Here is a 5,503-nt window from a genome sequence, read left to right on the forward strand (position 1 = left end):
GCGGCTATAAAACAGCATAATATACAAAAAAAAGACAATTTATAGGACAAAACTACATGGTGTAAATTCAGATATTGTCAGGAATATAAATCGGATCCAAGAGAAGACAACCTGGCACTATGAAAGGCCTTAACAAACACAAAACTGACTCACTCCTATTCATTGTGAAAACAGCTTTAAAGTTCTCTAGGTCATGTTTTACTATTTTTCACCTTGACTCAATAAGCTTTTTAGCTGGCTCTGTTTTAAATCACATTCAACAATTCCGCTTTTCTTTCCAGAAGCAGAGTCTGGTACTTGGACGTACCTTTACCTTTGGCAAGCAGGTAGGTGAAAAGGAAGGCAGAAAGCTTGCAGAGTGCCTAATATACCAATGCATATTATAACCAGGAAAATACTATTAATGTTCTTAATTTTACTGATTACAAGTTAGGAAATCCTAAGATTATTTCAAGAAATAAAACTGTGAAAGTCTTTCCTTTCAGACAATCTGTACTTTACATACAGCAGAAGATCTCTAGTGAAGAATATGCAAAACACCATTTATATCTCCCTGGTATAAGAAGACCCTTAAAAATTCCCCTTATTTTCTTTCCATATTTCTGAATGCTGAATCTTACAGCCTGCAATAACACTGATCCTAAAGGCTGTATGCATATGTACAATATTATTCATTAAGAATTATGTAAAGTGAAAAAACAAAAGTCTTGTAAGCCTTCACAGTCATGGCAAGGTTTCTATATAAGGATGAATTAAAATTGCAATTCTAGATAACTAATGACATCCAAATGATAATTAAATAATTATTCTAATGTAATATTTCATTTGCAATGGTTACATTTAGCATCAAATAAAACTATACTGATTTACAAACTCTTCTAATCATTTAGTTACATAAAGAATAAGATTTTTATTTGTCAGTATTCATTTTAAATCACCTAGGAATAACAAAATCTTTGTATGGTTTAGAATATTTAATGTGTTAACTTTACTTTTTAGCCTGCCATCAACTGTAACCATTTAGTAGCCAAATTATTTTCTCTTCAGAGACTACTGTTATTTGCTATTTTTCAAGTGTTTTAAAATACACAGTTAAAATCTTAAGTTTTAAATTATTTTTTTAAATATTAGGTTGCTTGCCCAATAATTCTCTGATACAAAGATCATTATTTTTGATTCTTCCGCTCTAAAAAATAAATTTAATTAAAAATTGTACCTTGTAAGAAATTTCTTCTGAGGTTTTGGTTTTTTTTAAGTCTTCATACTTCCTTTTTTTTTCACTGTAGGACAATTCAGCATTACAGAGATCTTCATTTAGTCTTTCTATTTGCTGTTCAATCTTACACATGCTTTTGCAGATAGTCTCGACTTCTGACTGATACTCCTTCTTTTTTCTTGAACTGTTGAAATAAGACAGCCAATCTTACATTTCATTTTATAAAGTATATTAATTAAAAGTAAAACCCATTATTAAATAAGTAAAACTAAAACATTTGCTAGTAAAGACTGAAGCAAAGAGGCATTTGGTACTTCAGCCTTTTCTATGTCCTGTGTTATCAGGTTCCCTGCCTCATTCAGCAATGGGCCCACATTTTCAGCAGTCTTCATTTTGTGATCTATGCACTTATAGAAGCCCTTCTTGTTGCCTTTGATATCTCCTGCCAGATTCAATTCCATTTGGGCTTTGGCTTTCCTAAATGCATTTCTGCAAGCTCAGACAATGTCTCTGTATTCCTCCCAGGTTACCTGTCCCTGCTTCCACCTTCTGTATGCTTTTTTTTGTGTCTGAATTTTGCCAGGAGCTCCTTGTTCATCCATGCAAGCCTCCTGGCATTTTTGCCTGACTTCCTACTCATTGGAATGGACTGCTCTTGAGCTTGAAGGAGGTGATCCTTGAATATTAAACAGCTTTCTTGGGTGCCTCTTCCCAAATATAATATAAAACTATCAATTTTGGATGAGAAGAAAGTGGCAAGAACAGCCCTTTTATCTGAAAGTGTTAAAATTGGTCACAGAGTTTCAGTTCATCTATCTTATAATAAATGGCCATGTCTAGGGTACTTCATACCAGTCAGTGCAGTGGTACACGTTAGTCATACAGCCGATGAATTCAAATTCCTAAGTATGTTGCTATTTGCAGAATTTTTAGGTCACATAAAACAATTTTAGTTTATTTGTATACAAACAAACTTTCAGTAGAAGTGAACTGTTTAACAGAAGTGAACTTGTAATACCATTCGATTAGACTGTTGGATTACACAGCAAAACCCAAACTGAATCAAATACAAAAAACCTACAGGTAAACATTGATATTGCTTTAACTGACAGAATACAACCTCTTTATCATTAGAAATTAATATTCGTCAATGGAATGTTTCTTTGTAGAAGAACGGGGTCACTGAATAATAAATTGTTACTACCACTATCTGCTGAATTAGAACGATAAGCCTAAATGGTATTATAAGGATCTTCACAGGATATACAACATTGTTTCCAATACTTAATCTGCAAACCCACAACAGGCTGGTACTGATCACACATTTCCTTAGCTGAATTAGTGGCCAGAATATTTCTGTCAAAGAGCAGCTTCTTTAATACAGGGTGTCATTTGCTTAGTTAAAGGAAGGAAACATGATTTACCTTACAAAACCCAAAGATTTGTAAATGCACAAGGACTAAACTTCATGCATTATTTCATACATGCACACACACATTCTCTGCACATTCCACTTTCAGTGCATGTGAACTGCTGGTTCCTAAATATACAGTCTTACAGTCAGCAGTATCTTGCTATATAGTCCTTGAAAAACCTGTAAGACAATACAAGCCCACAGCAACTTAATATCCCTTCCCAAAATTCAAGTAACAAAGAAGCACAAAGAGAACAGAAAACATTGCCTATATGCATCTTGATGAACTATACGTAACATGTACCATGTATGTAGTATGTATTACAATTGCCCTTTCTCTATTAAGAGATTGTGCATAGCTAGACTCAACTGACTGTGATTCCCAAGCAGTTGACCAATCTGGGAACTGAGTCCCAATAGAACTGAAACTGCAATACGATCCTTCCAAAATGAAAAATATGACCTAGAGGCTTGGCTTCAGCAATGTCACACACCTGTAAGACCCTGTGCTTAGAGCCATGACTGACTAGTTTACATAAATTCATACACAAGCATTTTTCAAAGATATTGCAGAAGCTACTAACAAACAGCTCTCCATGAAACAGGAGGGACCATCTGTATTGTCATGGTTTAATCCCAGATTTCTGGGGCAGCTCAGGGTGATTTGATTATTTAGAAGTTGCAGGACTGCAGCTGCTGCACACAGTAGGAGATGGGGCTTTCCCCTGCACCAGCCAGGAATCGAACCCGGGTCACAAGACTGGGAATCTTGCATGATACCACTACACCACTGGTGCTTCCCTCCAACCTCTAAATAATCAAACCACCCTGGGCTGCCCCAGAGTGCGAAGTGCTGCATACTCACTAAATCTATTGATTTAGACAGTCCTTAAATACAAAGGATTCCTAGCCCCTTTTTCAGCTGTTGAGACAAAAGAATCTTGCATAGATCTAAAAGATCTTTCTCCCTGTGAATTAAAACACTAGAGATTATCAAGATCTACTACAAGCACGTTAGGAAAAATATAGCTGAGAGTATACATGTGAATGGCCCAAATCTTCCCTAGATAATAGTGTTCAAAGATGATAACAAGAAACAGCAACAGAGATTTTTTGGCTAAAGGGAGGCAATATGAAAGCAGACATACTCTGGTACTTCCAAGTCTAAGACCATTTAGTTAGAGCCATATCATCAGACAGTAATAATTGTTCTATTCTTTAGACCTTCACAGGTCTGCCCCCTTCCCATGTACTGATTATACTTTCCTGCACACCAGTGAGGTTAGCAATGAGATAGATACAGACCAACAATACCAGTTTGAGTAGTAAGCAGGACTGTGACATAACCACGACTTATGAGAGTTATACTGATAAAGGAGGTCAAGAAACTAATGCTATGGAGAATCAGTGAAAAGCAAGGAATATGTGAAGGTACAGTATGTGATGCCCTGAGACCAAAGAGCAAATAATTAGATGGGATCAGAAGTAATTACAATACTCCACTGAATAAAGAGAGTTTCAAGGATATTCTGACTACCAGATGAAACTTCAGTTGCAAATTTGTCCCTGAACAAATAATTTCCATACACTTTTGGTAATGGTTTCTGATTAGTTCTTACAGAGTTTCTGAATCCTATGGTCTCTGATAATACTGATTTGAACTATTCATACCACAACCACATCACTTTCAAAACAGGAAGTTTTTCTACAGATGGTCTTGTGACCTGATTCTGAAACAGGTCTCATTAACTATTCCATCAGAGATAGATAACTTGTATTTTGCAAATTCCACATGTAGAAAACTTACGAATCTCATACTTTATGACACATGCAGTTCTCCCTAATTAAGCACTTTTAATATGTCCATATGCCCCATAACATCTCCATAAGAACAATACTTACATGACTATGTAGGAAAAAGCATCCTCTACCAGAAACAAATCTAAAATACTGACAAAAGGTCACTGGGAAATTAACTACTCAGCTTGCCTAGGGAAGTTTTGAAACAGTCAACACTGGAAACCCTAAAAAAAATCATCTGATTGTTTCTGAAAATGGGTATAAGTATAGCTAATCTTCTTTTGGGGAAGGCGATGACTAAATAGCTTCACAAATTCCTTCCAAAATGTCTATGATTATAAAATCTCTTAAATTTCAAAATACCAAAGCTGAAAGAGCAATTCATCTGAACAGTGCAGAGTAAGCAGATCTGTGCTGAAGCTGGAAAGAAATGAAAGGAACCAAACAATGACTGATTTCCTACACCTTTCACGTGGAGCAAAATTGTTTTGATGCATACAAAGCTACCCATGACTCTGGAAGTTGAAACACTTTAAGCATTGATGCAAGAGGAACATAAATAGTCCAAGCAGAAAAGTAGACTACAGCTGAAAGAACTATGGTTCTTTGGTGCATGTGTTCCATACTACACTCTGTGTACAGGTGTTGAAATTTTATTACAGCTTCTGCAGCTTACTTAGGAACTCTGTCCTCATTTGAGAAGCATACTAAGTGTCGTGGTTTAACCCCAGCCAGCAACTAAGCACCACACAGCCGCTCACTCACTCCCCCCACACCCAGTGGGATGGGGGAGAAAATCAGGAAAAGAAGTAAAACTCCTGGGTTGAGATAAGAACGGTTTAATAGAACAGAAAAGAAGAAACTAACAATGATAATGATAACACTGATAAAATGACAACAGTAGTAATAAAAGGATTGGAATGTACAAATGATGCGCAGGACAATTGCTCACCACCCGCCAACCGACACCCAGCCAGTCCCCGAGTGGCGAATCCCTGCCTCCCACTTCCCAGTTCCTAAACTAGATGGGACATCACATGGTATGGAATACACTGTTGGCCAGTTTGGGTCAG

The 5,503-nt window shown here is 36.5% G+C and overlaps 1 non-coding gene across 1 annotated transcript; it reads right to left on the reverse strand.

Annotated features, from left to right (window-relative positions):
• Window positions 1-3,356: 3,356 nt before the first annotated feature.
• TRNAG-CCC lies at window positions 3,357-3,427 on the reverse strand. The gene has a single exon. It is a non-coding gene; the product is annotated as a tRNA-Gly (tRNA).
• Window positions 3,428-5,503: the final 2,076 nt, after the last annotated feature.

The sequence above is a fragment of the Haliaeetus leucocephalus genome, unplaced genomic scaffold (assembly GCF_000737465.1).
Source record: "Haliaeetus leucocephalus isolate CR32 unplaced genomic scaffold, Haliaeetus_leucocephalus-4.0 Scaffold428, whole genome shotgun sequence".
Lineage (NCBI taxonomy): Eukaryota > Metazoa > Chordata > Aves > Accipitriformes > Accipitridae > Haliaeetus > Haliaeetus leucocephalus.